Source organism: Perognathus longimembris, chromosome 28 (genome assembly GCF_023159225.1).
Source record: "Perognathus longimembris pacificus isolate PPM17 chromosome 28, ASM2315922v1, whole genome shotgun sequence".
Classification (NCBI taxonomy): domain Eukaryota; kingdom Metazoa; phylum Chordata; class Mammalia; order Rodentia; family Heteromyidae; genus Perognathus; species Perognathus longimembris.
Genome location: NC_063188.1, coordinates 20,645,196 through 20,662,057, shown reverse-complemented (window position 1 = coordinate 20,662,057; position 16,862 = coordinate 20,645,196). Strand labels below are relative to the sequence as shown.

Below are 16,862 nucleotides of genomic sequence, written 5' to 3'. Positions count from 1 at the left end.
CTTGGCATGTTACATATTCATTTCAGACAATGTTGAAATTTTTAAGTACATAGATTCAGGCAGATATGTTGTGCCTGTAAATGAAAATAATAAAGTGATACTCACTGAAAGTTTTTTTTTTTTTTTGGCCAGTCCTGGGGCTTGGACTCAGGGCCTGAGCACTGTCCCTGGCTTCTTCTTGCTCAAGGCTAGCACTCTGCCACTTGAGCCACAGCGCCACTTCTGGCCATTTTCTATATATGTGGTGCTGGGGAATCGAACCCACGGCCTCATGTATACGAGGCAAGCACTCTTGCCACTAGGCCATATCCCCAGCCCACACTGAAAGTTTTTGAACAATAGAGTAGGGGGATGGGGAAGTGAGAGTGAGGGAAAGGGTCAATCTGTTTAAAGTACTGTGTATGCATGTGCTAAATACCATGATGAAACCACTATGAACAATTAACATATACTTAAAAATGAATGAGGAATTTAAGACAGGTCCTATCTGGGGAGTGGTACTACTGGGAAGAGGGGAAGGTGAATGTCGTCAAAATAATTTATGTACATGTATGAATATATAACAATGAAGCTTGTTGAAATTAGTTTGGAAAGGAGGTGGGAGGGAGGAGGGAGAATGACAGAGGAGGTGAGTCTGACCAAGGTACATATATGCATATATGGACAAATCAAAATGAAAGCTCTAGTACAATTAATCAATGGTGATAAAACGTGGGGGAAAACATAGCTTTGTTTCAGGTCCTAATTGCTTTCCATGTTCTTGTTTGTCATTTGGTGGGTTTGTTTCAACCTAGGAACATTAAAAAATAAAAAAAATGAGTTCTTTTCAGTGAGAATTATGCATAGTTGTTCTTTAAAGACTTCTTTCCAGATCAAGCAAAAAAAAAAAGAACCACAAAGTTGTGGCAAAAATTCAATACTTAGGAGAAAATATTGTGTACTAGACAAGAGAAGGGTGGAGGCTGACAACCTTGCTATGAATTCCCCCAAGCAAGATTTTTTTTAAATTACAATGATTCTTAGTTTTTTTTATTTGATTTACATACTGAAGTTGAGATGTGTCATTAATTTAAAGTCAAGCAAACTTGGCATAAGAAAAACATAAAAGGCCCAATACATTATTTATAAATATAGGATTCATGGGACAAATGCTTCATTTTCATTGCTTTCTGAAATGTAATTTTTTCAGAAACAGAAATGGCAGCTCAGAGAGTCAATGTTTATTTCTTGCCATATGAGAACACTGATTTGCTGAGATGCATATCAACTATTATCATCTCATCCATATCCCCATACCCCAAGGAAGGGGTTAATTGTTCTTAGCATCTAACTCAAAGCATTTGGGAAAAATCCAATCTTATCAAAAATTCAATGACAGGAGTAGCTTCCTAAGTATTTCACACCACTTATTCCCAAAGTAACATTGGTGCTCAAATAGATTTCATTTTATTATATTGAAACCTTGTGGGTAAGAGAAATTTGGCCAAAAACACCAAGTGAAAGAATTTGAAGTGTTCTTTTTTGGCAGAAAAGGGGGACGGTATATACTTTATCTAATAAAAGGTTTTCATATTGTTCCCCCTCTATTTTAAAAAGCAGTAATCTCTGTTTATCCATTTTGAGTTCTAGTTGATCTATTTTTTCTTTTTTTTCTAGGCTTTTAGTAACTGAAGTTGAGTCATCAAAGCCAATAATCATTCAGAGGCTATTGGTAAGGCAGGCAGCAGGCCATGGCCTTCATAGTGTTGCTGCAGTCTAAAGTGGCTTCTCTAAGTGGTGGTTACTTCTTGATTTTGTTTCAGAAGTAGATTGTTTGTGTTTTCAAACATGTACCTAAAGAAAATGACCTCAAGTTGCCTTTCAAACCTTTATACTTTCCTTAGAATCCTTCCCCTCCCTTTTTTTTTGTGCTGGTCCTGAGGCTTGAAGTCACGGCCTGTACACTGTCCCTGAGATGTTATGTTCAAGACTGATACTCTATCACTCGAGCCACAGCTCCACGTCCAGTGTTTTGGTGGCTAATTGGACATAAGAGTCTCATAGATGGGCTGGGGATATGGCCTAGAGGCAAGAGCGCTTGCCTCGTGTACTTGAAGCCCTGGGTTCGATTCCCCAGCACCAAATATACAGAAAATGGCCAGAAGTGGCGCTGTGACTCAAGTGGCAGAGTGCTAGCCTTGAGCAAGTAGAAGCCAGGGACAGTGCTCAGGCCCTGAGTCCAAGGCCCAGGACTGGCAGAAAAAAAAAAAAGAGTCTCATGGACTTTCCTGCCCATGTTAGCCTTGAACCATGACCCTCAAATCTCAGCCTCCTGAGTATGCAGCTAGGATTACAGGCATGAGCCATACCTTTCCCCTCTTTATTTTTTTTTTGAGAATATAAAAGTTGGCTTTGAAATGGACTATAATATTCTAAAATTCCACTTAAAATTTGATAGAGAATTGATCTGCACTGTTTTGAAAGCCGCATGTTCAAAGCTAGACTAAGAACTGGCACTGTAATACCATTTACTCAAATGCATATTATTTTAAGTAAAACATCCTGATTTGCATTGTTAAACAAGAAAATATGAACTAATAAACATGCCAATGACTTACAAATAATCATAGCTGTTATAATGCTTCAGTGGGAATTATGCTAGAAGCAACCCAGCATGAAGCTGGGTGCTGACGGTGGTATGACAATTTTAGGATTTTTCCTCATAGGATAAATATTGTTTTCATTTGCCATCATAATCCCCCATTAGACCTTCTCAAAGTTCTGCTCCTTAATAGACATGGGAAAAGATATGAAACAGTGAAATAGGGAACAGACAAAAAGATATATGCTCCTTTCTTTAACAAAGAAAGGCAAAAGTTTATAAGAAAGGAATATGATGGTTTGACAAATGAAGTTATATATTGAATGAATAAAAGATTATACCATATAGAGGGAAGAGATATGAACCATATCTGGTGTTCAATATTAAGAGTTCACTTTCTAGCTGAAAAAAATAAAGAAAAATTAGAAATGATATAACAATAGCATTAGCTCTAATTAAGATTATAGTAACATATTAGGAATCTGTTTTCTGAGTAAAGAATATAGATATGAAGATATATCTAGGAAGATTAGATAGAATAGAAAACACGACTTAGGGCTTTACAAACAGTACAAGAAATGTACCCAAGGCCTAATATATGAAACTGTAACCTCTCTGTACATCAATTTGATAATAAAATAAGAATTAAAAATGAAAAAAATATTTTTAAAAGAAAGCACAGTATTACTGTCAAGAGAAGATCCCAGCAAGGATAAGAGTTAAGGTATAATGAATGACTTATTTAAAAGCAGAAAAATTTGCAGTAGCTAGTTTGGGGGAAATATTCAAGGTCAAAAGTAGCCAGAGTTTTGAATATCATGATAAGTATGTGAATGTTATATTGTGGACAATAGAGAGCCAGTGATAATTTTTAAGCAGGAGAGTAGTAGTCTTACTATGTCTTTACCTTCTAGACTTGGAGTGTACTTTACCTTCTAGACTTGAAGTGTACTTGTTAAAATTTACAGGAATTAAAAAAAAGTAGGTTAAAAGAAGAAGTGATTTACTAATTTCAAATATCTAATAGGCTGTGGTACATTAGAAATATATCCTGTATGGCTCTTCCCAGTAGGTGATAAAGGTTTGACTTTTATATGAATACAAGGGTAATAGAAGAAGTCATGAATGGAAAGGCAGCCTCAGATATTCTCCATATAATCCTAGTCACCAAAAGGAATAATGTAGAAAGGATCAAATGCTATACAAATATACATAGACAGGATTGAACAAAGCAAACTTTCTTGTCTCTTTCAAGCTGAGCATTCTACTCACTTTCCACCAGAAAGTTCATCAGATAGCTATATCTTTTGTTCATCATTTATCTTCACCACAAATATTATAATTTATTTCACCATTTCAAATAATATGTTTGATCTTCTCTTTTCTGTTTTATCTCTTTTGCATACCACGATGTAGCAAGCCTATGATACCATCTAAATCACACATCCAAAACTGAACATAGTACTTTCCTTGAAAAGCAACCAGATCTCTACATTACTAGTTAAGATTTTATGTACAGTAAAACCTTAATTAACTCAATCTCAATTAATGAAACATTTCATTTCATGTTGCACACTCAACTTTTATGAGAAAAGTCAACATGGTAACTAAGCAAACAAATACCCTGGATTTATAAAATAAGAAAAAATACTCCTCTCTTGAGAAATGGGGACAATAAAGATTCATTCATCCCAATCTCCCATTTTCCTACTACAATAAGAACTGATTTCAGAATGAGCACTTGAGACCCTCTCAGAAAACAATAAGCTGGAAGCTACAGTAAGATGCAATTATGTTCACTAAATTGTACTCATTCATGTCATAAAATGGACTGCAGTTTTATAAAATGTTTTAATGACAAAGAGTGAAGTAAAAGATAGATAGGTCACTTAATTTTAAAAAAAGTTTCAATTAAACAGGGCACCAGTGGCTAATTCCTGTAATCCTAGGTACTCAAGAGGCTGAGATCTGAGATCACAGTTTGAAGCCAGCTCAGGCAGCAAAGTCTGTGATTTTATTATTTCCAGTTAATCACCAAAAAGCCAGAAGTGTTAGAGTGCTGTCTTTGAACAAAATGCTCAGGGATAGCATCCAAACCCCGAGTTCAAACTCCAAAACCAGCACATACTACACATAGAGGCCTCAACTAAAATCGGTTCACTGTGAAAATTGAGATATTTCATATTATAGATCCATATTAGTCATTATTATGCATGAAAGAAAAATAAATATTTAATCTTCAAATCTCTATCTACCACTGATATGGTACCAAGTTGTTCAAAATTATTTTTGCTTCAATTTATAAAAGCATTAGTTTATATTATTACCTGTCTCAATAGCTACATAGTTTTTATATCAAAACTTGACTAATTTTGCATTTCTATATTTCTGTCAAGTTATATAAGATACATTATTATAACTAACATAGATGTTATTAAGTGTATTTATCTTATTAAATGATCGGATATTGAAGTGATCTTATGAGTCATCAAATTACAGAGGTCAAAACGAAGTCACAGGGAACTTTGATGTTTTAAGGTCATATAGCTTGCTAATGGTAAACATAGAATGAAAAAGTAGATTTGCTTTTTGTAGGTCCTGTAAATTTTCTTGTACAACAAACTATGTTCTTTAAAGTCAAATTGAAAAAAGATAATTTTGTGCTGAAAACAAGAAGGCACTCTGAAATGTTAATTCCCTTTTGATGCTAGAATTCTAAAGCACAAAATTTGGCTTTCCTCTCCTTCATTAAAAAGGTACCTTGTGTATTTATTTTATATCCTTGATACTCTAAAATCAATCTGATGATGTTTTAAGAGACAATAAAAGCCTAAATAATATGGCATAGATTTATCTACCAGTGGTGGCAGTGCAAGAATTGCCATTAGTTGCAATTTGGTAGTAATTTATGAGTACCCATTGGGGACCAACATTTGAAGAATTTCTTTGTGTTATTCAGCTAATAACTTGTAACTTGAAAGAAATTGTTCTTCTTCATAATTGAATTCCTTTCCAGCAAAGTTTGGAATTGTTGTACTAATAATTTTCAGGGATGAATGGGCAGGAAATATTCAAAAGTTTATGAAAGAAATAGTAATGAAACCCTGATAAATGTTTCAGTTCTAATGGAATCGGTCACATTCCCTCTGTTTTGATAGCTTATTCAGGTTGGGATTTTATGAATGTAGCATAGCATTTTGCTGTTGTTGTTTACTGGGACAATATTATGTCATTTGTCTTAACATCATATTAAAGATTATCTTTAAAAAGAAACTAGAACCAGTCTTCTCTGGTTCATGCCTGTAATCCTAGCTACTCAGGAAGCTGAGCTCTGAGGATCACCGTTCAAAGCCAGCCTGGGCAGGAAACTCCATGAGATTTATCTCCAATAAGCTACTTAAAAAGTCAGAAGTGATACTGTGGCTCAACTGGTAGAATGCTAGCCTTGAGCACAAAGGAGTTCAGGGATAGCGACTAGGCCCAGAGTTCCAGCCCCAGGAATGGCAAAAAATAAAATAAAGAGAAAGGAAAATCAACTTCAGAAGCTATAGTTTGGAATGTTGAAGTAAATTTTAACTTGGACAATAAAATAAGGACATTTATTACAAAGAAGCCTCAATATGTATATAGGAACTTCCAGTCTCTAATAGCATAGAATATTTTGTGTCTAACTTTGTGCGTTACATTAAGGGTTTAATACAGAGGAGAGGAAAATGAATATGCTGTATGCTGTCAATCTTCTATGCACTCAGAAACCTCTGTTGACATAGATTTTACTAGGAATAAACCTCTAAATATATGAATGTATTAAATAAAGCAGTAACAACAAAATAATCATAGACCTTCAGTGTGTAAACTTCAGTGTGTGTGGTCTTTACAGAAATGGGACACATTGATGAAGAAGAGATTAAATACCTTCTAAAACTTAATGGATGATCAACTAAAAATATCGCATACTTACTTTGTTGTAATGGCCAACCATAAAATGAACCTGAAAAAATAAAAATGCAATTTCAGTTTCCTTGGTCTTTTATGTGTATATTATCAAAAATAATAGCATAGTTTTTACATTTAACATCAGGAAGGTCACATGAAGAAAAATGGGCTTTCTCAAATTCAATCTGTATGTTTTTTTCAGTTTTATAATGGTAATTAAAACTGAAAACAGGAGTTACCTGCAATATTTTTTTATTTCTGTGTCTACTGTCAACAGTTTTTCCTCTGTAGCATTGTAGGTATGTGGGTAAGAAAATGAGTAGTCATCATTCTCAAAATAAATCATAGCATGATAGTGGGCAGGAAACACTAATGTCTGCCAAGGCTCCTGTCCAGTTTATCACTTCAAGGTCTACCTAGTGCATTTTTACTTCATTAATCAGTGGTCTAACACTTAATAAGTTCCTTACAAGTCAACATACATCATTCACCAAAGCCTATCACTGCAGGGTTGAGTTGGAGCAGATTATTGCCACAACAGATTACTGAGATGCTTGACAAATGAGTTTATAATGTTTCATTCTCAAGCTGTCAAGTAAAATTTAGTAGGATTAGGATTGACATCAAAGGCATTTCTGAAAAGGTCATGATCTTATCACAGCACATAGATTAAACACTGTAAGGATTTCCTTCTTCAAGTTTGGTGGGAAATCCTTAAAATTCTAGACAACATGGAGAAGACATTTGGAGATGCCCCTTCTCCACTCCACTGACCTCACTGAGTTTCTTGAAAAGTTGGAGTGTATTATGTGGATGAGAGGATTTACTTAAGTAACTCATAAGACTGGAAGGAAGGTAATCTGGTGATTATATGTTTCCATAAATCACTGGTAAAGATAGTTGGATTACTAATTATTTTGCATACATATGCACAATATTACCCTTATCCTCTGGATTCCTGAACTGGCCACTCTGCCTAGGGCTTCAGGCAGGCCCATCTGGCCTGTTTGCTCAGATGTAAAACTATCAAAAGACTGGTAAGTGGCCTTAGCACACCACATACATCTTTAGTCATTAAAGGTCCAATTCCTTCAGGGATTTCCTCTGATTGTTTCAGCAATGTCAAAAGCTACCATTTAATAAACATTTATTACTTGATGTTTGAATTCAGTATACCTTTGTACCTCAGCTGACAGACTATAAAGTTCACCTGTTTACAAATCCACAAGTTTATAATTTTAGACCATTTACTGAGTTGTGAAACTATCGCCACAAACATATTTTTATAACTTTAATCATCTTTTGCACACACGCATAGCCATTCCCTATTCCCACCCTGACCCCTGACAACAACAGTACAATTTCCATATCTATAAGTTTGTTATCTAAGAACAGTTCACAAGAATGGGATCATAGAATCCTCTTTTGTATCTGGATTCTTTCATTTAACATAATGTTTTGGGGACTTTTTCATTTTGTAGTATTCACTAGAACTTCACTGTTTGTATGATGGAATATACTGCATTTTAGTCATTTACCAATTGCTTTTGTTACAGTTTGAAAACATCCTTGGACTGAAGACTTGTTACCAAACTTGTGGCACTGTCTTGGAAGAGCTAGAAACTTTACAAAGTGTGAGATAACTAGGAGAAAATATGTAACTGGTGAGTGTTCTTGGGAGAACATCATTCCTTGGTCCTTTCTTGCCAGTCCAGGGCCTTGGACTTAGGGACTGAGCACTGTCCCTGGCTTCCTTTTGCTTAAGGCTAGCACTCTGCCACTTGAGCCACAGCATCACTCCTGGATTTTTCTGTTTATGTGGTGCTGAGGAATCGAACCCAAGGCTTAATGCATGTTAGGCAAGCACTCTACCACTAGGTCACATTCCCAGCCTCCTTGGTCCTTTTTTGGCTGTCTGCTTTCTGTTTCCTAATTGTCATGAAGTGAGCAGCTCTCCCATCATGCTCTTCTGCCATGATGGATCTCATCAGAGACCCAGAAACAATGGATCTAGTTAGCATGGACTAAAGCCCCTGAAACTGTGAGCCAAATAAATCTTTCCTACCTTGTAAGTTATTTTCTTACTTGTCACAGCAATGAAAAAAAATGAGCACAGATTTTTAGCTATTAGGGATAATGCTGCTATGAACCTTTGAGTTTAAGTTTCTGTGTGCACACGAGGTTGTATTCCCTCTGTATATGCATAGGGATGAGATAATTGATCATATTATATGGGTCTCATTAATTATATTAACATTTTGATAGCAAAATCACACACCTGGTAAGTATCACAGTCCGACATTATTTGAACCCAATCTCCTTCACTCCATAGACTGCTGAATTTCCTCGTCATTATGCTGTCATTAATCCTTAGAATCATTGTTCTGTGAGATCCGTCCAGAATTCTCATTTGGTTACCTACGTGAGTTCTTTTGGACATTAAATATCAGATACTTTATCTATATCTTACATCTCAAAAATAATTACCTATGCATAACAAATGAAACATAGACATCAAAAAGTGTGTCTTATATTTCCTTGGACTTAGTCCCAAAATGTACTGTAAAACATAGTCAATATATTTTATTATCATCAAAATATTTTCTCATGTTTAACTTAAGCCTATAATTTTAGGTTGGAAAATAATATATTCCTTTAACATCAAGAAAGTATCAGCAGCAAGATCTGTACAGAGTTCTAGACCCACCTGACCCCATAACAATCTGTCCTTTACTTGGAGTTGTTCCATCAACATGTGTATAGTCTGCATGATGGCATATTTTAGATCCATCTATTTTATCTGAATTTAGCCTCATCCATTAGGTTTCAATGTAAGTATGTAAGACCTTCTCTTCCTGAATTGTTGAACATCAACTTATCAGGGGCAAATGCTCTGTCGTTCTATTTTGGTTTTAGGGGTAATCAACACAGTTGCAAACATATTTCTTTTCTCATTTTCTTTTTTCTTTATTTCTTCTTTTCTGTTTTTTAAATTGTTCTTGTAAAGATGATGTACAGAGGAGTTACAGTTACATAAGTCAGGTAATAAGTACATTTCTTTTTGAACAGTGAGCTTGGTATTCTGTGTACAGAGGCTGCTGTGATTGCATAAAAACGTTTGTGATTCTACTATACTACAGTACTATTATAGGACTACTGTATACATAATGCTGCATTGTCACTGTTGCTGCTAAGTCTTGGATCTATGTTGAATTCTTCAGTATTTGGATAAGAAAATCTCAGTCTTGCTTCCTACTCTGAATCATGGCAAGTTCTTAGTCATCTAGTAGTTGTGACATTCAATTGCTTTTGCCTAATGACATTCCTAGTAAAAACTCACCATCCTATAGTCATTTTATTAACCTGAATTAGTTTTCACCTTTTGTGACAACTGAGCATGCAATAACTTTTATTAATCCTGAGATTGCCTTGTCATTTTAGAATACTTAAAAATTGCAAGCAAGGCAATGTAGGCTCATTCCTGTAACACTAGCTACTCAGAGGTTGACACTTGAGGATCCTTGTTCTCAATCATTCCTGGCAGAAAAGTCTAGGAGACTCTGTCTTCAAAATAAAAATTCAAAAGCGAGGCCAGAGGTATTGCATGAGTGGTAGAGGGCCAGTCATGAGCAAGAAACATGAGCCCTGAGTTCAAGTCATTTTACTACAACAGAAGCAACAACAACAACAAAAATAACAAGAAATTCTTCTATCTACTTCTTCCTTCATGGGGCTCTGTTAGATTTCCTACTTAGGATTTGTCCTACATTATCATTCTTATTTCATTAAGCTTGTGTTTGAGCTTTTCTTTGGTGCTAGCCTATACGTTGTTTACTGTGGTTGTTGTTGCTTATTTAGTTTTTGAAAAAGTAAGACAGAAATACGACTTATGGACATTAAATGCTGCTGTTTGAAATGCAATAGAGCATTTTCTCATTAACAAATAGATAAATGAGCATAAATTTGATAAGCAATAAAATAATTGGAGGAGCTAGAATGGCTCCTACTTATCATCCAGAGAAATTATTCAAACAAACTTATTTTTAAATAGCATATTACCTTATATATCTATATATAGTTTTTAAACTACCAAAACTTGTGTGCGATTTTTAAAATGTTATTAGATAACATTTATACTGTTAATAATAGATCCTGTTGCTATGGAACCTTAACTGGATTTTCTAACTCTAAGAGCTGATTTCAGCAATTAAGTCCTTAGCTCTAATGTTTCATTAACAGATTTTTATATGAATGTAATTATTTGGATGAGGATATTAAAAATATTTCCTAGTTTGCAAATGATGCTTGAGTTGGAAGAAAAGCAAAGGATGAAGGAACTATAATCAAGTCTCTAAAGATACATATAATACAAGTACTGAATCAATACAAGGTGAAAATACTAAGAATGCTTTGACTAAGAATAAGGAAGTACATGCACAGAACCTGTGACATGACAGTATCACCATTAATGGCTTTAAACATCACCTCCCAATATTCACTCCATGAGGAAGGGGAAAACAAAAAAAGTGACCTGAGAGAGGGAGAAATGCTTTCAAGTTATTTTCCAGCCATGCAAAGTAGTACTAGGTTATTAGTGGTTTAATAAACTGCCAATTCTATGAGTATAATTTAACTGCAGTAATCCTGTTTATATCCAAGATGCTCATTATAGTACTCCTGGACTTGAGCCAGTAGTATTGATCATTTTATTTCTGTTCTATTCCACTGACTCAAAGTAGTACTTACTAATTAAAATGTGATAGTTTAGCCCAAGTGTTAGAACAGATGGAGAAAGACAATGTTTTCATGTCTGAATTATTCTCATGGAAAATCAGAAATTCAACACCATAAATCATACCTATAAAAGGGAAGGAAGACAAATCTGGGGCATAATAAGAGAGGATGCATGCAGCACTTAGTTGGCAGGGACTAGGGAAATGCAAAGAAATGATCGCCTCATGTTGTCTGGAGGCAGGAGCAGCAGTCTGGCATGGAAATGGTAGAATATCAATTCTTTTACAAGGAAGCTTCAGATTTTTCTCTCATCACAAACAAGAAATTCCAAGTTGTCACATTGCAAGAAGCAGAACTGCTATGTGATTCCAATTCAGTGGTTTTAAATAAGATTCCTACTTGAGTGTTTTAAAAGGGAAGAGATAACTGCAGCATTTGCTACTGGAGAACAATTTGTCTGAATTACCCAGCTTAGTGACGTGCAACCTTTTATTAGTCCTCTATGAGTGTCAGTTTCCTAATTCATAGAATTATTGGGAAGGATAAAAGTGATAACCTAAAATATTACAGTAAAGTAGATACTTGATAAGTAGGTGTTATTATAAGTAGCATTATTTATTAGTAAGCACAGATTAGTATATGTGCTGTGTATCCTACCTTATTACCTACTGCTTAGTGGTGGCAGGTTTCTTTTTTTTCTTTGTAATCTCAGCATCCATTTCGATTTTTTTTTTTTTTTTTTGGCCAGTCCTGGGCCCTGGACTCAGGGCCTGAGCACTGTCCCTGGCTTCTTTTTGCTCAAGGCTAGTACTCTGCCACTTGAGCCACAGCGCCACTTCTGGCCATTTTCTGTATATGTGGTGCTGGGGAATTGAACCTAGGACCTAATGTATAAGAGGAGAGCACCCTTGCCACTAAGCCATATCCCCAGCCCCCATTTCGATTTTTAATGCATTTGTAAACTATTCCCGTAGTAATGATGGCAAACATTAAAAAATAGAAAATTCCTGAAAAATACACAGAGAAATAAATACATTGTTCCCATACTTAAAATGTGTTATAGTCTGGCTGAGGGATTAAAACATGAGCATTGATGTGAAATGGCTTCCCATATACCATTAGTAAGGCTAGCTGATATATTTTGAATGCTTGGCATTTCCGTACTATGCTGGTCACAGTTTTAACAGTGTTGCATATGGCAACACACTTGGAACCACAACAACCACATAAGTAAGCAATACTATTAATACTATTTTATAGATGAAGAAACTGACACCAGGAGCTTCAGTAGATCCTTCAAAGTCACACAAGTAATATGTGACAATATTCAGCTTCAAGTTTGGCTCTAAAGCTCATACCCTTAAAACAACTTGGTACAAGACCTATTCTATCAAGTAGTCAATTAATCATTTATGTATAGACAAAATAACTTAAAATACTGTGGATTGAATGCTAGATTAACTTAAACTGCATCAAAAAAACTGAACAGGATATAAAGATAATAAACGTAATGAAACTGAATGTTTCATTCATAAAAAAAGGAGGATCATGGTGAAAAGACAAATGACAAACACTGTCACTATCAATTTATGGTTTCCTTGCTGAGAAGCAACTTATCTGAGGATATTCAGGAGCCTCTGCATGCACTGTCTGTTTTAATCTCCATTTATCAAAGTCTGGAGGAAGGGCTGCTTTTGCAATAAAATATGCCAGTCATATTGGAACAATATATTTAAAGAGCACATTTTAATCTCAATTATCACAATGAAAATCTACCTTCATATCAAGAGTATTTTTGATAAACAATACACAATTTATATTGAGTGATTTTTCATCTTGCAATATTTGCTAATGTTCTGCCACAAATATTTCTCAGATAACTTTTCTTTATGGTTAGGGGAACACTTTCTTGACTACATTATTTCTCTATTGTCCTATCCATTCAAACAGGCTACAATAAAATCACATTATGTGATTTTTTCATTAGATTGAGAAAAGCAAACATCATAAAGAGGGAAACGATAAAAAAAAGTTATATTACTCTATAGAGACTTTCCTCAGAAGCTGTCTTTGTAGTAGACAGATGCATATTCACATCTGCTTCAGGACAACACAGAGGCTGTAAGGAAACATGCAGAATTTCTGCATCTTAACCCCTTACCTCATCTCCTTTATTCTAGGTATAGGGGGTTAATGTAAAAAACCATTTAAGGCTGAAAGAAGCAGGAATCATCACTGCTATCCTGCCTCACTTATTTGAGACATGGGTCATTGATTGTCCTGTCTGCTGTTTTCTTGTGTGCTCCAGAAAATCTTCCTAGACCCATGGTGCTGCAACAGCAATACTCACAAAACAATATGTTGGAAGTTAACTGTACAACTTGGGGTGTATGTGTGTGTGAGAGAGAATTTGAGGGGAGGTAAAGTGGGGAAAATGAGAGAGGGGACAACATGCTTGAGAAGAAATGTACTCGCTACCTCACGTATGCAACTGTAACCCCTCTGTATATCACCTTGACAATAAAATTACATTAAATATATCACATCAAAAAAGTTTCATTCATAGAAAACAGTATGAGCATTAGAATCTCCTGGAAGCTTGCTAGAAAATCAAAACCTCATACCCTACCCCAAACCTAGTGAATCACGATCTGTAGTATAACTGTATCTCTGATTCAGATTCATGTGTTCATTAAAGTACAAGAGCCACTGCTTTAGAGATGACAAGATGAATAGATGAAGAAAAGAGTTCATTTATTTTCACTTAAACAGTTAAGAGTAATCTATCATCTGTCTGTCTGTCTGTCTATTTAAAGGTCTTGACCAGTAGGCCATGAAAATCAAAGTCTAAAATTAACCAAAATTACAAAAATGTTGGAGCAATTCATTTACAAGCAGTTTATGAACACAATTGATTGTGATTGAGTTCACATCCCTCCCAATCCAAACCCTCCTCTCAATTTTCTTGTTGACTGAATGAACAGCAGTGGCTATCACCTTTGTTTTTGGAAACTTTCTCATTCTATTCCCTTTCAAGACAACAGCAAATGTAGATTTTTATTGCTCCATAAAGCCCAACATCTCCTGGAGTCTTTCCAGAAATATCGTTTCCAATTAAATACATTCTATCTACTTCTTGGCTAATCTACATAGCATAAACAAGTATAACTCAATCCCAGTAAATTCATAATATTTCTTTCTAGTGATGTTTTCAGTGCTGAATTTCTAGGGCCTAGATTCTATTTTGTACAATTATCAGTCTAGTCTACTTGGCCCTACCTTACATAGAACATATTACATTTACCACCCCTGAGATTGTACCTGCCATTTCATTCTCTACCTGGACTTCTTTACCTACTACTGATAGTAAAAAATTTAATAATAAAATCCTAACAGGATTCCTTACAACACCTGTGTGTATATGTATGTGTACATATGTAATCCACAAGATTACTGAACTTTTAAAACTAAAAAACTCTTGCATTGAAAAAGATTCCAAAAATATCATGGCAATCATATGCTCCCAGTTTTTAGAAGGGCTCAAATTTCAGAGTATATTATTATTTCCAATAATGATAACTCATTTAAAGGGAATGCAATGTGTACGTCTTTTGAGAATATTAACATGAATTATCCACATATCAGGAAAAAAATAATCAGATGATGTGTCCTAATTTAGGACTCAAAAATAGGTCACTATAGCCATGGTCCTATTGCCCCATTAGCCTAGTTCTGGATCTCCACAGGGTTCAGAATTAGCTCCCTGGAGTAGGCTTTACTTTGTCATATTGTCACTAATTTTCATGAGGAAGGGTAAATGATAAGGGAAGTTATCTCAAGCCCATCAGAGAGACTACAAACATTTTCTTCTTTTACTTTTTGGTGGTACTGAGGTTTGAACTAAGGGCTTCACACTCAGTAGACAAGGGCTCTATGCCTGGGTCATTCCTCTAGCCCATGGAGTTTTCATTTCTGTTATAATATTTTCTTAATTATTTTGGCTAGGTGGGAAAATAGGGTTCCAAAGAATATAGAAGATGAAAAGGATTGTATCCCAAGAAGTATCTCTTTTTGTCTTATCTTTCCTTACTCTATCTATATACTTATATCCTCTCTTTGCCTAACACACATACAGTAGATTCCTTTCCATTATTCCCAAGTGCCAGGGATTTGACTTGTCAACAAATCTTTACTGAGCACCAGTATCAGTTGTGAATTGTGCTAAAACGGTGCTAGGTTCAAGGGATAGAGAGATGAATAAAGCTTAGTCTCTAAGTATGACTTCCTTAGAATGTCTTCTGAGAACACCTTCCTTTGTATCTTACATACTTACATGGCAGCATAGCTGTTGTTCTGTCCCTCTGGTGGTATTAGCACCTTTTCTTTAAAAAAGCAACAGTATTTTCTTCACAAATTCATTGGTCTCTCACTGTCCCCAATATAAAATAGTAATAATGATAATAGCTATCACTTTAATAGCTTATTAAATTAGAGGCAATGGTTTAATTGTTTATATTTATTTCAGCAATTGCTCCATAACAACTAAGCTTCAGAGAACTAAAGCCATTAGTTCAGAGACAATCAACTATCAGAAATGGAGTAGTTCTCATTCCCAAGTCCTCCAATCACTACATTGTTCAGAGATGGATATATTTTCTGAATCAAAAGCCTAGCCATTTTGTATGATTGAGGGTTGCATAAGGGTCCTACACACTCCCTTCACATTAAACTAGAGAAACAGCAAGGAAATGATTACAAGAGAAAAGCAAGGACACAGCAGTGACACAGATCAAAGAAAGAGAATTTCAGGAAAGTGGGAGTCCATTTTTATATACCTAATTAGGAGTGAAAGCTGAATCATAACTGGACATAGTTTTTGCGGTATTTATAGGGCTGGACACCCTGTTTATGGTAAGTGTAATTTGGTATGCATCAAAAGCATCACATGCCCCTAGGCTAACAAAACCAACTAGGAAGAAATAGTAATATTGCAAAATTTGGAAATTCTATGAAGTTACATTGACCAAAACGCAAATCTTTTATTAGTTCAAATAAGCTTAATGGTAACATGGAGACTAAAATAGTTACCCGCTCAAATGCTCACTGAAAATCTGTATGCACTGTGATGATAAACACTCATACATTACTCTATAATAGTAGATACACCATAATAATTTTAATGTTTCCATATTGTTGGCATTTAGGCTTTTCCAGTTTTTCTTCATAAGAAATCATGACAATGTGATTTTTTTATATGATGGCAATTCATTTTCTGTTTATTCTTGAATTTTTATCTTATTTCCTTCTATAAAATTGTTGGTTAAAGTTTAGTAGCAATTTAGGCAGGCACAATAGCTCATACTTGTGATGTTAGCTGAAGGATATTGATTTGAGTATAGTCCATACAATCCTCCAATTATCAAGATCCTATCTCATGGGGCTGGGAATATGGCCTAGTGGCAAGAGTGCTTGCCTCATATACATGAAGCCCTGGGTTTGAGTCCCCAGCACCACATATACAGAAAATGGCCAGAAGTGGCGCTGCGGCTCAAGTGGCAGAGTGCTAGCCTTTAGCAAAAAGAAGCCAGGGACAGTGCTCAGGCCCTGAGTC

The 16,862-nt window shown here is 35.3% G+C and overlaps 1 protein-coding gene across 6 annotated transcripts in view; it reads right to left on the bottom strand.

Annotated features, from left to right (window-relative positions):
• Tenm1 (teneurin transmembrane protein 1) overlaps positions 1-16,862 on the bottom strand; it is a 786,931-nt gene that overhangs the window by 648,764 nt on the left and 121,305 nt on the right. For 4 of the 6 annotated variants that reach the window (XM_048335936.1, XM_048335935.1, XM_048335938.1 and 1 more), the window contains one exon: positions 6,543-6,572. The exons of the other annotated variants lie outside the window; for them this stretch is intronic. The gene's annotated coding sequence lies outside the window, so the exon portion shown is untranslated. The remainder of the gene's footprint in view (positions 1-6,542; positions 6,573-16,862) is intronic. 6 annotated transcript variants of the gene reach the window in all.